Source organism: Cebus imitator, unplaced genomic scaffold (genome assembly GCF_001604975.1).
Source record: "Cebus imitator isolate Cc_AM_T3 unplaced genomic scaffold, Cebus_imitator-1.0 Scaffold451, whole genome shotgun sequence".
NCBI classification, from domain to species: Eukaryota; Metazoa; Chordata; class Mammalia; order Primates; family Cebidae; genus Cebus; species Cebus imitator.
In genome coordinates, this window is record NW_016107766.1 from 263,874 (window position 1) to 282,418 (window position 18,545).

Here is an 18,545-nt window from a genome sequence, read left to right on the forward strand (position 1 = left end):
TGGAATTTTCAAGCATGGAAGGCACCTGCAGACAGGGTAGGAGGTGAGCAGCAGACCATAGCATCTGATCAGTAGGCTTGTGTGAGACACCTCCAGAGGGCCCCAGCAATGACTGGGTGGATGAGGTTTGGGGTGGGCTGGAAGCTCTGTCATAGCAAGAAGGGAAACATGGGTGATATCTGTAAATGTGAGCCCCCTGCAGCCAGGTGAACCTGGAAAACTTGGGTTACCCGAAAATAAAGCTATACAAGGGTCCAGTAAGTAAGGGGGCAGCTATATCATTTTGCAGTTCTTACGTTTGGGATGAGGGCTGCTACTGCACTGGCAACGTCCTGGTGCTGTTCTTTCCTCACTAGGAGCGGTTGAGTCTCCTTGGTCCTCTGCCTTGTTTGTATTTTCAATAGGAGGTTACTATGTTTATTTTTTTTTCCCAGATTTCTTCTTTGAAAAAAGCATAGACTCACAAGAAGTTGTAAAAAGAGAGCTTCTGTAGACTCATCACCCAGCTTGCCCTAGAGGTGGCATCTAACTATAGTGCATTATCAAAACCAGAAAACAAACACTGGCACAATGCAATTAACTAGATCACGGATCTTCCTCGGATTTCCCCAGTTTTTGCAGGTACTCATTTTTTTTGTATGCCTTGTATATAATTTTGTGACATTTTATCACGTGTACAGATTCACATACTACTGCCACTACCTCCGCATTTATTTTGCTTCACAGCAGTAAAAAGTATGTTCAAAACCTACAGTGAAGTGAGGAAGAACAGGAGTGTTTTCATCAGGCAGACCCGGCTTCGAATCCTGGCTTCTCCCCTGACTGGCTGTGTGACCTCAGACATGAATGAATCTTTCTGAGTCTGCTGGAAAGCTTCCTTTGGGAGGCTTCGGTGAGGAGGGAGCACAGTGAGCTGCATGCGAGGGGAAGGGAGGAATGAAAATGGTACCCTGCTCCTGGGTCGGTGTGAAGGATGGAGTAAGTACACAATGTGCTATTTAGCAGCATCCTTTTGTGAAGGCCTTTTGACTTTATGATTCAGGGTTGTTTGTTGACTCAGTTTCTGGAATAATTTAGGTTACAAGAAAAAAATAAATAAAGTAGAAAAGTAGAACTTGCATGTGGGCTGCAGTTGTCAGCCTCCTCCCTAAGATGCTTGTGGTGGTGTCCTAGGCCTAGGTCCCTGCTTTAGCCTCTCACACACAGCTCACTGCGCTCCCTTCTCATCAGTGTCTCCCAAAGGAAGCTCCTTGGAGTCCCCATTTAATTCCTCCCCATCTTCTATATATTCGATATGCATAGAATATTGAATATATAGTCTATCCCTGCAGCAGGGATCTTTGCAAACTTCTCTGCTTTGCATCTGGCCTTCCGACCATTCTGCTCCCTGATGCCCACCTCTTGATCTTTTTAATCATGGCCAATGGGAGCACCAACTCTACGGCTATAACGAAGCCATGATATACAGGAATACACTTGTGCAAACCATATTTTTATTTAAGGGGAACTTTATTGAATAGAGGTTATCTGTCTCTCTCTTTCTGTTATTAAACTGTGAGCTCCTTGATGGCAGAGATTCTTTGAGTGGTTAAGGCACTTTTTGGGGCACACAGCCACTCTGCCCCCCTCCAATCATAATTCTATGCAAATAATCATAGCTTCCATTGATTGAGCTTTCCCACGCCTTTGTCACAGTGCCTGAAGCTCTGGTTCACACAACATTTTGCAGTCGGTGTTATGATTTCCCTTTGTGACTGCAGGAGCCAAGGCTCAGCACAGTTAAACAGCCAGCCAGAACCTGTTTTCTTCCCAGAACCGATGCTTGCTTCACACTGACCTACTGCCTCTCCACTCATGTCTGTTTGATTAATAACATTAGGCCAATCATGCAGCTCTGTGGGAGAGCTTATCTGTGAAATGGTGCCGGAAGTCTCCAGCTTGTTCATGTCGATAGTGTCCTTAGTGAGGATCCAATGACGTGGTGATGGGCACTGCCCACTGCAAACCATGGCATTAGAAATGGTGAGCTGGATGGATTCTTCAGCACGTGTGAGTAATGCAAATTCCTCAATTCCTCAACACAATGCATTGAGGGACCTGCTGCCCTCCACTCCTTGTAAGAGGGATACTTACCTTCACTTCTCTTTATTCCGTCTACTGGCAATCCTGAACCGCACCTGATAATGCTCTCTTAGGCATGTAGAAGGGAATAAATGCAGATTCATTACAAATTTATTAAAAGTCATCTTTACTGTAGCTACCTCCACTTTTTGTGGGGTTTTGTTTGTTTGTTTTGTTTTTCCTTATTTTAGACAGTCTCACTCTGTTGCCCAGGTTGGAGCGCAGTGGTGTGATCTTGGCTCACTGCAACCTCAAGCTCCTAGGCTCAAGCAATCCTCCTGCCTCAGCCTCTTGAGTCACTGAGATTATAGGTGTGAGCCAACGTGTCTGGCTCCACATAGGGTATTTAAAATAATACCATCTCAGTGAATGCTCACAACCACCCCGTGATATAGGGGTTATTCTCATCCTTGTTTTATGTATGGGAAACAAAGCTCACTTCAGATCATGAAGGTGATCTGAAGTGACCTGCCCAACATCACATAGCCAGCAGATCTGGGTTTTGAAACTGGGTCTGTCTGACTCCAAGTCCTGTGCTTGTAAACAAAATCAAGTTGTTTTCAGAATTTTAAAATTCAAAATGTATAAAAGAGAAGTCAGTGACTATCTTGACTTTCAGTTTCCTGGATCCCTTCTTCAGAGACCAATATTATCATTTCTTGAGTTTTCTTTTGGTGTTATTCTATGCACATTGAGCATATAGTCTATGGATATCTAATACATATTACTTTTTCTCACTTTTTCTACATTCTTCTGGACCCTGCTTTTTTACTTAACAATGGGTCTTGAAGATCTTTTCATAATCAGTTTACCAAAATTTCTTCATAGTTTTCCACTGCTGTGTAATATTTCATTGTATGGTTGGACCATAATATATTCAGCAAATGAGTGATCATTTAGGTATTTTCCCAGTCTCTGTGTCATAACGAATCCTGCAGTGAAGAACTTGGCCTTTACATCATTTTGCATGTATGCGAGCATATCTATAAAAAACTCCTAGAAATGAAATTTTAGGGTCAAAGGGATATGCATTTAAAATTTTGAACTATGAGCTCATTGCTGTCTGTAGGAGTTATACCAACTTATGTGTCCCCAGTGCTCCTTCCTCTGCACTGTGCCAGCTCGGAACAGGTGCCAAGGTCAAGGAAAGCAGCAGGTGCCACTGGGACAAATTCCTCTCATTCTGCTCCCTCAGGGAGAACCAGGTTTCTGGCCTTTCCTGTACTCCACCCTTTTATCTCCCTGGAAGTCACCAGATGTTCTGCCATTGGAGGAAGGGGAGATATTGTCTCCAAACAGGAGACACTAATCTATCTATTTACAATGATTCACATCCAGAGAATCAATGAGCTCTAAAATACTTGGCAGACTCCAACTCATGGCTGGAGGAGCTGATGGTGGAGGCAAGCCGCAGACTTCAGTTAAATATTAATAACAGTATTAAACATTTACTGTGTGTTTATTCAATTCTGGGAGCTGTGCTAACCTCCTTGCATGAATTACCTTGCTGAAGCGTCAAGATCACCCTTCAGGATGTGTACCGTCATTCTCCCCATTTTAAGGATGCAGATAGGAAGATTGCATAATTTCCTAAGCCACATAATTAGCAAGTGACACCACTGGGATTTGGGCCCTGGTTGTTTGATGTTTTTTCTTTTTTTGAGGGGGAATTTTGCTTTTGTCACCCAGGCTAGAGTGAAGTGATGTGATATTGGCTTACTGCAACCTCCACCTCCCGGGTTCAAGTGATTCTCCTGCCTCAGCCTCCCAAGTAGCTGGAATTACAGGTGCCCACCAACACACCTGACTAATTTTTATATTTTTAGTGGAGATGGGGCTTTGCCATGTTGGCCAAGCTGGTCTTGAATTCACAGGTGACCTGTCCGCCTTGGTCTCCCAAAGTTATGGGATTACAGGCGTGAGCCACTGTGCCCGACCTGGTTGTTTGATTTTACACTCCAACTACAGTATCAAACCAGAACTCTTAGGAGAACAGAAAAAGACCTGACTCCTTCCCTTTTCCATGCTTGGCTTCTATCCCTTCGAGAGCCTTCACCTTCCCTCTTTCCTCACTATCCTTGCTGCCTTTTCTCTGGCGAGGCTCAGCTTGTCTCACTTCCTTTTCTCTCCACCAGCAGAGCTGATCTTTCTTTGGTCTCAGTCCTCCAGCCTTTGAACTCCAGCTTCCCTGAAGTGCATTGAGTGTAAATATATTGATAAACTTAACAATGACACCAGTATCCACAGGACCTTAACTTGGAAGAATTTCAGGGGCTAAGGTGAGCCCGTGGGGATTTTTTGAGTGTGTGTGTGCATATATGTATGTGAATGTGTGTGTATATGTATGTGTGTGTGTTTGAATGTATTTTATGTCCTTTTAGATTACACTTCATGAGCATCTGCCACCATGGGAATGTTGGCTGAGGGGCTTGATATGGTTTGGCTGTGTTCCCACCCAAATCTCATCTTGAATTGTAGCTCCCATAATTCCCATGTGGTATAGGAGGGACCTGGTGGGAAATAATTGAATCATGGGGGCTGTTTCCCCCTACTGTTCCATGGTAGTAAGTCTCATGAGAGCTGATGATTTTATAAGGGGAAACCCCTTTTGTTTGGCTCGCTTTCTGTCTTGCCTGCTGCCATGTAAGACATGCCTCTGGCCTGCTGCTATGATTGTGAGGCCTCCCTTGCCACGTGGAACTGTGAGTGCATTAAACCTCATTTTCTTTATAAATTACCCAGTCTCGGGCATGTCTTTACTAGCAGCATAAAAATGGACTAATAGAGGGCTACTGACAGGGTCAGGAAATCTCTGTCTACTTAATAAGAATGGCTAAAGAAGAGGAAAGTTCTGTGGTTGCTGGCCCCAGCCCACTACCCATTGGCCTGAAAGTCCCACCAGCCAGCAAAGGTGATAGTGGGAAGGGCAAAGGGAAAGCCCGGGTCCGCCTGGCGTCAGTGGAGTTGAAGTCATGCAAGGAGATGCTGCTGCTGGGGGCAGCTTTGTCTTTAGCCTCTGCTATTCCTGCCTCCATCTCTCCGTTCTTCAATGATACATCTTCACACAGTGGTTGAGGAACACCAGCCTTGGAGCTACTGTAGATATGGCCTCAGGCAGTAGCGTGAGTCATTGTCAGATGGAGTTTGCAGCACCTCCCTCACCAGATAACTGGAGATGGGCTGAACTGGACTGAGGTGAAAGTCAACGCATTTGTCTTTCATCCCCTGCATTTGGCCCAGTGTCTGGTACAGAACAAGAGCTCAATAAACGGCTGTTATTGGCGTTGCTGCTATTTTGTTCAGTGATTTCAATTCCCTCCTCCACTTCAGCCAAGTTCTCCCCCTCCGCCTGAAAGCTTATTGCTTGTCTAGAGAGCCAGGAATGCCCACATGACTCTCCTCTTGTCTGAAGCCATCAAAGGCTTTACTGGACACATGTGCTGATATTTCCTGAGAGAGAAGGCCTTGTGGGCTTGCCAGCTCTCCCTGGAGTGTCAGAGGCCTGCAGCGAGGGCCTAAGAGGCAAGGAAATCGCCAGCCTTTGTCTCAGCCATAAACAGGACATTTAACTGATGTGCCAACTCAGTAGATTTTGATTGAGAACCTACTGTGTGTTGGGAAAACCCAGAGATAATAGCATGGCTGTGCCTTTTGGGGCTTCTCATTGCAGTTGGGGTTCCGACACCCCAGACACACACTCCAATGCAGAGGAGCTGTCCACACTGCTCTCTCCAGACCTCTCTTCCCATTTCCCCTCAGATCTTCTGCAGTGTGGACTTCTAGATGCCCTCTCCCTGTGATCACTAGCTGTGATCCCTTCTTTGTCCCTTTTGCTGGTTTTTCCTTGTCTTTTCAGCCTTTGAAGGTTGGAGCCCTCCAGACCTCAGAGGTTCTTTCTGCCTACAATTGCTCCCTCAATGATCTCATCTACTTCTGGCTTTACAGGCTGTCTTGGCTATAATGATTCTCAAGTTTATGTTTCTGATCTCCTTCTCCCTGGACTTCCATCTTTTTCCATCCCTTTTATTCTTTTCCATTTATCTGCTCTAGATGATTCTGGACTGCAGATTCATCCACTCTCCTGCCTCCTCTAGCCTCCATTCCCACCTCTATCACTGTCTGTATTAGTCAGGGTCCTCCAGAGAAACAGAACCAATAGGATATATTTAGATGCAGATGTCCCTTAGCTTACAATAGGACTGCATTCTGATGAGTCAGTTGTAAGTCAAAAATATTATGTCAAAATTTATTTAATACCCTGATAAACCTCTTGTAAAGTTGAAAAATCAAAAGTTGAACCACTGTAAGTCCAGATGCTCCTTGACTTATGATGGGGTTACATCCCTATAAACTCATGTAAAGTTGACAAATTGTAAGTTGTTCCATTGTAGGTTGGGGACCATCTGTATAAGTAAGAGGAGATTTATCATGGGAATTGGCTCACACAATTTGGAGGCTGAGAAGTTCTACAGTCTGTTGTCTGTAAGCTGGAGACCCGGGAAAGCCAGTGGTATAATTCACTGGTAAATAAAAATTCACTGGTAAAGCCAGTGGTGTAGTTCTGAGGCCAAGGGCCTGCAAACCAGGGGGAAAAAATGAATGGTGGTGGAAGTTTTGGAGTTGGGAGACCCAAGGACCAAGAGCTCTAGTGTTCAAAGGAGGGAGAAGATGGATGTCGCAGCTCAAGAAGAGGAGGGAAATTGCTTTTCCTCCACCTGTTTGCTCTATCTAGGCTCTCAAGGGGTGGGGTAATACCTCTCCAGATTGGTGAGATCATATCTTCTTTACTACCAATTCAAATGCTAATCTTTTCCAGAAACAACCTTACAGACATGCCCACAAAGCCTGTTTTACCAGTGATCTGAGCATCCCTTAACCCAGTCAAGTTGACATCTAAAGTTAACCATCACATCCTGTCACTCTCATATTTATTTTCGTACCTATTTTTCTGTTAGTTTTCTCAGACCATGATGTAAGCTTCTTGAAGGGAGAGACTGTTTTATTCACTCCTGTATCCCCAGTGACTAGAGCATAGTTATTCAATAAAAACTTATTGAATAAATGAAAAAATGAAAGAGGTGGGAGGGGAGGAAGGAGTGAATGCAAGGTAGGCAGGAGAGAAATAAAGACGATTACCATTTACTGAATGACTACTAGGTGCCAAACACTTGAAACTCATTTTATTCTAACCTTTATGATCCATCTCCATTTTACAGTAGAGAAAGCTGAGGCACAGAGAAGTTATACAGGCTGTGAGTGTTAGCCAGGATTCTAGCCCTGGTCTGTTCACAGCCTCCTTGTCTTCTCTCCCTGTTGGCTGGGGCATCTGAGAAAGCCCAGAAAAGAAGCATTTGTGTGGGACTTTGTGTACAGATGCAAGGTTTCTCAGAACCTTATCCACAGCAAGTAGGAGTTCTGAGGGCCGCCCTCTCTACCCAGCCCACTCTTAGGAGACTCTGCCTTGGAAAAGAAAACCAGGCACCACTTAGGGCTCCTTAGGCCTGGAATCTGGCAAAGCCCAGAAACTCCAATGAGAGGTATTCATCTACTAGCTGTGGCGGCTGAGTGGGTTTCTGGAAGAATAGATAGCCTTCTCCCTTTGGGCATCTTGGGGACCAGGACTGAGAAGAGGGATTTAGCTTCAAGTAGGATATCCAACTGCTGTGAACTGAACTGTACCCAAAATCCACATGTTGAAGCCCCAATGTGGCTGTATCTGGAGATAGTCTTTTGGAGGTATTTAGGGTTAGATGAGGTCATGAGGGTGGGGCCCCCATGACAGAATTAATGTCCTTTAAGGAGAGATGTCAGAGCGTTCTCATAAGCGAACTCTCTTTCTCCCTCTCTCTTGTTCTCCCTCTTTTTCTTACTTTTTCTCCATGTGCACACACCAAGGAAAGTCCACATGAGTACACAGTAGGAAGGTGCTTTCTACAGGCCAGGAAGAGAGCATTCAACAGAAACCAAATTTGCTGGCATCTTGATATTTGACTTCCAGCTTCTAAAACCATGAGAAAGAAATCTGTCTGTCGTTTCGCTCCATCTGTGGGTTTTCGCTGATCAAGACATTAACCACTTCCCTTTACTGGGATTGAAGGTTGCCCCAGGATGTGGGACTTTCAGTGCTAAAATGAGGAACGTCCTGTCAAAACTGGGATCAGCTGGTCATCCTAGCTGTGAGTGCCATGACCCTACAGTCTGCTGAGCTGTGGGAGGCATGCTTCAGACTTTTCTGCCTCTACTTTCTCATCCTCCACACCCCACCTCCTTATCTGCAGAAAGGCATGTTCTTCACATGTTCAATAGCTGAGGTCTGTCTAGAAGAGCTCAGGGTTCTGACACCTCCCTGGGGGAAGCATTGCGGAAGACTCGCCTCTTCTTGCAGAAGGGAGGTCTGATCCCTGCAGAGAGATGTCTGGTAACACAGAACACGTGAAGTGGTGGGGGTGAGGGGACAGCAGGGCTTTTCCAGGGAGAACAAAGTCTGAGAGACCTTGCTTCGAAATCCAGAGACCATCCCTTACTGGCAGCATAGCCCCGGGCAAGTCAATCTTGATCCTGATTTGCGCAACTCTAGAGATTGCCGTTCATACAGAAGACAATGCAGATGGTGATGCCTCTTAGGCTTGCTCAACATGATGGAACAGAATTACTTTATCTCAGAGTCCATTTGCTCAGCTTCATCAAAATAAGACTGACTTCACAGGGCTGCAGAGAGATTTCAACAAGATAATCTTAGTAGGCGCTTCATCAATATCAGCTCTTGCTTTCCTTCTCCTCCCTAAGGCAGTCTAGCACGATGGCTAGAGGTGTGGCCTTTGGTCCCAGACTGCTAAGCTTCAAGCTGTGTGATGCTGGGGACGCATGGTGTGAAGTGATGATGACAGTAGGACCTACCCCATAAGGCTGGGCTGTCGATTTTATGAGATAACACAGATTCAGTGCTGCCACAGCACCTACACCTCGCAAAGGTCCGGTGTGAAGTGCCATGACTGTTCTTTGTAAAAGACTCTCTTCCTTCCCACTCTCTTTTCTTCTTTGAACTTCAGCTTCTGATTATTTTTTTAATTGGACAAAGTGAAACCCTTTACCCATGTTTGATATGGGCTTTTCTTCCTCCCCACTGAGGGTGACAGTGAGAGGCACAGTGTGAGTAAGCCCACCTCGGCTCACCTGGGACTCATTTATTGAGGGTGTACCATGCAAGGTCCCTTGCTGGAGGCCTTTTGAATACAGGAAGAGGAAGACAGGCCTGAGGTTTTCAGAGGCAGACTAAAGAAGCAGAATGAGGATTGTCCCAGAGGGGCCTCTGAGAAGGAAGAAGTCTGGCAGGAGGAAGCCAGAAGGACCTTAAAGTGGTCAAGATTCCTATGATAAGCAGAAACTTCTACAAGGACTCTTTACTCTCTCCTCCTCAGCCTGGGCTACTGACTCAGGGCTGCAGGTGCCTGCTGGAGACTCAGATGCCCCCGTGACCTTTAAGAGACTTATTTTCAGGGTGCTTATGGGCTGAGGGCCCAGACTTCATCATGAATCATGTAGGCCAGTAGTTCTCACCCCTGGCTGCACAGTAAACACTTCTAGAGAAATACTATAAAATATTGAACCCTGGGCCCACCTCGAGAAATTTTGACTTAAATGGTTTGAGGTGAAGCTAGAGCATTCCCCTACTTCAACTTTTAATTTCAAAAAGTTTCAAGTCTGTGGATGACTAGAAAGAAGTGTACAATGAACACCTGGAGCCTTTCACTTACATTAGCCACGTCTCTCTCTCTCCCTCTCTCTGTGTGTGTATCTATCTATATATAGACATACACACACACACACACACACACACACACGTATACAGAGAGAGAGATATGTGTATCTATATATCTATATGTATACACACATAGTGTCTGTATATATATACATATACACATACACAATATATATATACACACATATATACATTTCTTTTTTTTTTTTTTGAGATGGAGTTTCATTCTTGTTCCCCAGGCTGGAGTGCCATGGCACAATCTTGGCTCACTGCATCCTCTGCCTCCCAAGTTCAAGCGACTTTCCTGCCTCAGCTTCCTGAGTAGCTGGGATTACAGGGGTGTGTCACCATGCTGGGCTAATTTTTGTATTTTTAGTAGAAACGGGGTTTTGCCATGTTTGCCAGGCTGGTCTCCAACTCCTGACCTCAGGTGATCTGCCCGCCTCAGCCTCCCAAAGTGCTGGGATTATAGGCGTGAGCCACCCCACCTGGCAAATATAAATATGACATCATAACACTTTTTCTTAAACATCCTCCAACATCCTCTATTGTCCCCACAGTGTCCTTTGTAGCTCCCTCCCTGATTCAAGGTCATGCATTGAATGTATGTTTATTATCCTTGAGACTAGAATAGACCTTTATTTTTTATCCTTCTTGACATTTTTTTTTTGAGATAGGGTCTCACTCTGTTCCCAGGCTGGAGTGCAATGACATGATCTTGGCTCATTACAGCCTCTGTCTCTGGGTTCAAGCGATTCTCCTGCCTCAGCCTCCGAAGTAGCAGGGACCACAGGTGTGTGCCACCTCCTGGTGAATTTTTATATTTTTAATAAAGACGGGGTTTCACCATGTCAGGCTGGTCTTGAACTCTGTGACCTCAAGTGATCCACCTGCCTTGGCCTCCCAAAGTGCTGAAATTACAAGCGTGAGCCACTGCTCTCAACCTTTCTTGACACTTTTGAAGAATTCATGCCATTTCTGTTGTGGAGAAATTGGCCACCATTTCAAGTCAGTTGGTCCCATTATTAGTTGCTGAGTTTGATCATTTGGTTAAGTGGTGTCCAACCATTGTTCTCCATTGCACCCTTTAAGTAATCTGAGGCTATTATATTTTAACTCTATGAATATCTCACCAACCTTTTACTCAATGATAACAGAATACACAGATGACTCTTAGCTGATTAACTTACTACGTTGTAAAATGGTTATTGTCTAATTCTGTCATTCTACTTCATTAACAGGCATTCTTTCATGAAGAAGAGTTTCCCCACCCTTTTGAACATCACCATGAACTGAGGGACTTACAAAAATCGATGTGTCATATTCACTACAAATATTAAAACTCAGATTGTCTGAAATTTGCCCAGTGGGAGCCCCTTCAGCCTGGCTCTCATGCTCCTTTGACATGTCTCCATTAGAATTTGAGCACTTTCTTGATTTTCAGTATAACCTGACATCATAGTCTCACCTCGTACTTTCTCTGCTCAAGAATCTGATCGGTCACTTCTCCCAAGACTCCTGGCTCCTTTTAATGGAGAACACTATTTAAAAAACAAATGCTGGGTGCTTGTTGTGCTCATTCCGTTGGAGTCTTGTTTTTTCTAGGCTTTTTCAGTGAATAGAGCTACCAAGTACTTTTTCAAAAAACGAAATCTTGAATTTACTTTAATACTTCCAATTCAAGTCCAACACCCCAGGGTCTTCCTTCCCTTCCTACAATCCCTATTGATGTTTTCTTTCTCTCACAGTGAGAACTTGGTACTCAAAATATCAACATATTCATTAACTTTCTCTATTCTACAACACACACAAGTCGTTTCAGAATTAATGCACGAGTTATGCTACTAACAACAAACCTACTAAGTCAGGTTTTAGGCTTCTTTGTTGTGCTTATTCTCTTTAGAATATATTCCATTAAGGGTGTATAGTCAGGGTACTGGGTCCCAAATTCTTTGAATTACAATTTTTCTATATGGTTTGATACAGAATTAGGTTTCATTTGCTTTTGTTAAAACTCATCTTTAGGTTTTGTTCTTTTCTCTCTTGGTGACTTAATTTTGTTTCTAAACATGTAAAAACGTTTAAATGATTGAAAAATCAAAAATATATAAGAAGGTATACTAGAAAGATGTCTCCCTCCCATCCCTAGCCCTTTTGCTCTATTTCTACTCACACCCTGCAGACAACTATTTTCATTAGATTCTCATTTAGTCTTCCTGGTATTGTTGTTGTTTTAAAATAGCATTGACCCAGCTGAAGAGGAAAATGGAAATTTAGCTAAAGAAACTAAGTGAATCTCCCTTACAGCTAGATTAGAAAAAAAATAGCACAAGAATAATGGGAGGAAAAGTTGTTGTAGGAAATTAGGGACGCAAGAGGCTTAGAAGCCAGGGAAACAGGGCATCTTCTAGGCTTGAGAGTCTCAAAAATTTGATGACCCTAAAGGCAATTGTTGGTGACTAACCTTGCACAAAAGGGTTACTTCCTGAGGATGGGACAGGGTGGCCCTTCCCTTAAAGTGATGGAAAGGGGTGATTTCATGAAGCCTGCCATCAGGAATAAAAGCCAAGGGTATTCAAAGTATGGGCCAGGGATTACGATTAAGAACTTTCAGTCAAGCTCTTGCCTGGTGCAGTGGCTTATGCCTATAATCTCAGCACTTTGGGAGGTTGAGGCAGGTGGATCAGGAGGTCAGGAGTTCAAGACCAGCCTGGCCAACAAAGTGAAACCCCGTCTCTACTAAAAATACAAAAATTAGCCAGGCTTGGTGGCGTGCACCTGTAGTCCCAGCTACTTGGGAGGCTGAGGCAGGAGAATCGCTTGAACCCAGGAGGCGGAGGTTGTGGTGAGCCAAAATCGCACCACTGCACTCCAGCCTGGTGACAGAGAGAGACTCTGTCTCAAAAAACAAAACAAAACGGAACTTTTAGACAGGGTCTTAAGGAGAGCGATGGCTGGGAATAAAGGAATGACAACTGTCAGCAAGAGAAGAAGCAGCCTGGGTCCCACAACAGTTGGCTTAGAATTCAGAAGTGGCCATGAAGGTTCACATTGTGTAAAATGGCCCTTAGCATCCCCTAAGTGACACAGGGCAAGGGCTGAATCCAGCAATGTGGCCCCACCTGTAAGAAGTAGGGTAGGGAAGTCTACTGCTTCAAATGAGCTAAGGGTTATAAACTCTCTGAGGAATCTTTTTCTCTGTTCTGCCTGCAAAAATTAAGGGAAAGATTTGCATGGAAAAAATGTTTTAACATTCGCCAAAGATGAAGTGAGGACAGTGCTGCCTAACTGTGATCTTACCTCTTTCTTTTCCCATAAGGAAAGTGGTGTTCCAATTGGAAAGGGTAGAATAAACATTACAAAGAGGGAATTGAAGTCAAGGACAGGCGAGGAGGCAGTAAAGCCAGTAGCAGCAGCTGTAATAAACTCAGGGCTCTGAGCCTGATGAATTATGTCCGGCAGCCCGGGAGGAACTTGACACGAGATTTCAGAGTCACTGTCATCAATCTTTGATAAATTATAGAGGAGGAGATTTGTGCTCAAAGACGTGAGATGGGCATATGAGCTCTTGACATTCAAAAAGGGGGAAAGGAACAAATTCTGGAAGTTACAGAGCAGTGTGCTGGGATGTTCTCGCCAGCAGGATGATGGGAAGGTGTGCACCTTCAGAAAAACTGGTTTTGAGTTCCAGCTCTGCTCCTGGACCAGGGCAGGGCCTGGGCAGATATTTGGAGGTTAAGTTCCTACATTCAGAACCAAGGTGGTCTGGAGGGGGGTCCAATCAGGGGATGATGGACATGTCGGGGGTCTTCTCTTCATTCCTTCTCTAGTAATTCTCGATTTACCACCATGGACTTCCGGCAGCCATGGTTTCCTGTTTTAGGTTGGTTTCACCAGAAGCAGACCCTGAGGCAAGGGTTTGTGTGGAAGTGTTAGGAAGTATGTTCCCAGGGAAAAGCCCAAGGGAGTAGGGAAGTGGGAGAGAGAAGGGAAAGAAGTGAATATGAAGCAAAGTCCCCCGGAGGGTAACTTTGGAAGAGTCCCACAGGGGACGTTTGTTAATAGTGTAAGTCTCACTTCAGAGTTGTCTTGATCATGAAGAAGGCTGGAGTAGGCTTACCCCTTACTTTGTCAGTCATATTGATTGAGGGAGTTCTTAGGAGATGTGAATTCCCAGGGCTGAGGCTGCCCGAGGACAGTCCTCTGACACAGAGACTCAGGCGCTGGAGGTGGAAGCATGCCAGGAGGGGTCAAAGGCTCTGAGTGGACACCAGGAGGGCACCAATAGCCTTCACAGCACTGCCTGACCCCACAGCCTTGGCAAACTAGCTGAGCCTGTCTCTGGAAAGCACCCAGTCCAAGGTCAGCCCATGGGGTTTCCTCTCCTAGGAGCTTGAAGAAGGGTCTGAGAATTGCAGGATGGAGCCTGGGCTCAGTGGGGCAGCCATGTCCCTTCACCATTTGGGCCCTAGAGACATTTGTCATGTCTGTCTGCTTAGCACTTGTTGTGCATTGCTCCTGACATGTGGGAACTGCTGCTCCAAGGCAGAATCCAGAGAACTGAGATTTTTTTTTTTTTTTTTTTTTTTTTTTTTTTTTTTTTTTTTTTTTTTTTTTTTTTTTTTTTTTTTTTTTTTTTTTTTTTTTTTTTTTTTTTTTTTTTTTTTTTTTTGAGATAAAGTCTTGTTCTGTCACCCAGGCTGGAGTGCAGTGGCTCGATTTCAGATCACGGCAACCTCTGTCTCCTGGGTTCAAGTGATTCTCCTGCCTCAGCCTCCCGAGTAGCTGGGACTACAGGTGCTCGCCACCATGCCTGGCTAAGTTTTGTATTTTTAATAGAGACAGGGTTTCACCATATTGGCCAGGCTGGTCTCAAACTTTTGATCTTGTGTTCTGCCTGCCTTGGCCTCCCAAGTGCTGAGATTACAGGCGTGAGCCACCACGCCCAGCAGAGAACTGAGATTTTTAGTATTCTTTGCAGCTGGCGCCAGTCATGTGACCCAGGCTCCACCAGTGAGGAAAACCTGCATGAGACTTTGATTTGGAAACAGATAGCACTGGGTGATGTATTCACTTTACTCGTGCTGCTGGCAGCTCGGGCTTCTTGTTTTTGGGATCCAGTATCAAATTTCCAATGCAGAGGTGACAGCCACTCAATTGCAGCAGAGTTGAGTCCCCGGCATCCAGTGTCAGCCTACTCCCTTTTAGGGAGAGATATTAAGAGTAACAGGTCTATGGAATGCTGTAGGCAGAGGCTCGTTGGTCAGAGAGACATTTGACCAAGTAGCTTAACCAGAAGACAGACGGTAGAAATGTGGGGGACAAATCATTGGTTCAACCATATCTAAAGAGAAAGGTGATTAGTGCACTGATATTGACTGGAAGAAGGTCTCTAGTAGCATACCTTAGGGGGTCTGTCCTAGCCCTGTTCCAGTCAACATTGTTATCCGTGACTTGGATGAAGACATGGAAGGTATGGTCCTCGACACTATGGTTAACACAAAGTTGGCAAACATGTTGGGTTACAGAATCCGTTTTCAAGATGATCTTAATAGCCCAGAAAACTAAGAAAAAAAAATAAAACCTAGTAGAATATGTTTCAGTTGTGCATTGAGTTAAAAAAAAAAGAAAGCAACTGCATAAGGATAGACTTGCTAACAGTGGGTGGAGAGAAAACTTTAGAAGGGGAGTTACTGCTCCTCTTTATATATTTGTACCCCACATATTCCACAAATAATTGTAGGGGGCTTATAAAAATACATGTAATAGGAAAGAGTTAAAACACAGTTGAGAGAATTGGGGCAAAGTTAAAAGTGGAAAAATACTAAAAGCACAGTTAAGGAAAAGTCCCAGATATGCATATGGCTCAGTCCTGTAGATGTTACAAAAGGTGCCCTGAGCTCCCCTGTGGCTGAAGCAGAGAGGGAAACTTGACCTAACTTGAGATGTGCATAGCAAATCTCATAAAAGATAAAACATAAAAGATAAACAAACCATTTATCCAAGAGAAGCACTGCTTTTCTTTATAGTGAAACCTGAAAGAACGTTCTCTTCTGGATCCTTATGAAAAGGACACCTTGTGAAGCAGAGGATAAAGTTCTCAAAAGGTGGCATATCAAAACAAATTGAGTGAAAGCAATTCTACTTGGAGCCAGAAAAATTTTATCCAAACACCAGTTCTGGATTGCGGTTAAATGTGTTTCTCTCTAACTCAGTGTTTCTAGACTTTTCTTTATTATTGATCCCCTAAGGAAAAACAATTCCCTTCCTTTCATTTTTCCCTATCCTAAACACTATTTTAAATAATAACATAAAATAATATAAATGTATAGAGATATAACATACATTTTGATAAATAAATGTATAGTAAAGATAAATTTTAAAATAATTAAATACTATTTTGTTGGGTAGGGTTAAACTTTGGAGGGTCACAAAACTTTGAGACACCTAAGTTTTTTCACACCCCCACCCCAGGCAATTTTCATCCCTTTGGCAGCCCCATTGCACACTCTAATGAGATGGAGAGTGGAGTGCTGCTCAAGGTGCACACTTTAGACAGCACTTCTCTCTCTGGTGATTTTCCCTCCTATTGTAATTGGTTTTTTGACTGATGTGATCGGTGGTGTACAATTAGGAGGTGGCTTTATTTTTCTCCAACTATTATTTTCTAGCTCTCTGTTGCATTTCTCTTCCTTATTCCTGGACCATCCCTTGATGTTTCAGGCACAGCCCATAGCTTTTTGGTCACCTTCAGTTATAATAATTGATTTATTTTGGTTGCCTCACCTCACTTTCAGGCATTGAAAGGTCGTGCCTAAGCTAAATCATAATGTCAATTTCATACCCAGCTCAAGGTTTCTCCCCTCCGCATCCCTCAGCTCAAGCCTGAGCCAGGTCCGCCTTGGAGAGGTGGCCTCGTCTGCTTTTTACCACCTTCTCCCACACTTTGCCTCTAGCTTCTGGGCTTCCCTTTTGGGAGGAAGTCTTATGACATCTAGAGTAGGGACACATTCCATAGTGGCCATGTGGCCCAGTTGAGAGGGATGCCCACCTCTTGCCCTCTCTGTACTTGCCACTACAGGCCAGGCCACCCAGCTTCCCACATTCCTTTACAGTTCTCCAGACAAGAAGGAGGTGCCAGCCTCCCTGTTCCAGAACAGGGGGCAAGGGCAAAAACATTCCCCAAGCTTCTGTCTGGAAAGCACCACGTCAGCTTACTGGTTTCTGTGACCCAGCCAGCATCCAGCTGGTTATTGGATTCACTCTGTCCCTCTTGAAGGCCTCTTGACCTCCCTGCTGTTCTCTTGGATCTTGGTGCCTGGTTTGAGGATGGGAGAAGCATCTTCCTCCTGCCTTCATGGAGAAAGAGAGGGATGGAGAAACACCCTAGCCTTTCCTAGTAGGCTGACAACTCCCTGCTCTTAGAAATGTGCTTATTTCAATGGACTCTCAAATCTTCTAGTATTCTCTTGGGGTGGTGGAGATGGGATGGCAAGACTGGATGACTCATCTTTCAGTAAATCCTGCAGGTATGCCCTGATCACTTTCTTTTTAGACTGTGGGGCACTTTTATTTACTGTTATCCACTGTAGGGCTTTAGCAGAAGTTCTGAGATTGCAGGGAAAATGCCATTTGACATCGCATTAAGAGTTTGAGAGAGAGATCCAAGATGGCCAATTAGCAACAGCTCAAGATTGCAGCTCCTAGTGAAGGCGCAGGGAGTGAGTGGACGCCACACTTCCAGATGAATTTTTGTTGCCCACGGACCAGGAGAGTCCCAGCGGAGGAGCCCCACGGGTTGCCAGTGTGACTCTTTTGGCTGGCATGGCTGTTTTGCCGGTGTCCTGGCGCGGCAGTTCTCAGTGCGGAGTATGTGGGACTGGGCGCCCTTTTAGTTGGCGTTTGGAGCTCTGGGAAGGCAGAGTCACCCATTCAGCTGATTGAAAAGGGGACTGAAATAGGGAGCCAGGTCAGGAGATTCCCAGGTGAGAAAGCACCACGAACCTCAGTGCCGCTGTTTCAGCCAGCGAGGTTGCCCTACGGGAAATTGCATAGATCCCCGCACCTTTTCGGCAGGCAACTGGAGCACCTGGGAGAGAATCAACCATTCAATTAGGAAAAAAAAAAAGGGGGCTCCGAGGTGGGCAGCCAGGTGATTGGGCTCTGCTGGCTCCATCCCCACAACAAAACAGCGATTGGAAACTCTGACGGTTGAGAGTTTCACAGCAAGTACAGCTGTGGGGGAGGGACTTCTGCTGAAGGAAAACAACAAAACAGAAACAACATCATCACCAACAAGCTGGACGTCCACTCAGAGACCCAATCTGAAAGTCAGCAATTACAAAGAAGACAGGTGGATAAATCCACAAAGATGGGAAGAAACCAGTGCAAAAGGCTGAAAACACCTGAAATCAGAATGCCTCTCCTCCTTCAGGAGATCGCAGCTCCTCATCAGCAAGGGAACAAGGCCTGATGGAGAATGAATGTGATGAACTGACAGAATCAGGCTTCAGAAGGTGGATAATAAGACACTTTTGTGAGCTAAAAGAACATGTTCTAACCCAATGCAAAGAAACTAAGAACCTTGAAAAAAGGTTTGACAAAATGCTAACGAGAATAGACAATTTAGAGAGGAATAGAAGTGAATTAATGGCGCTGAAAAACA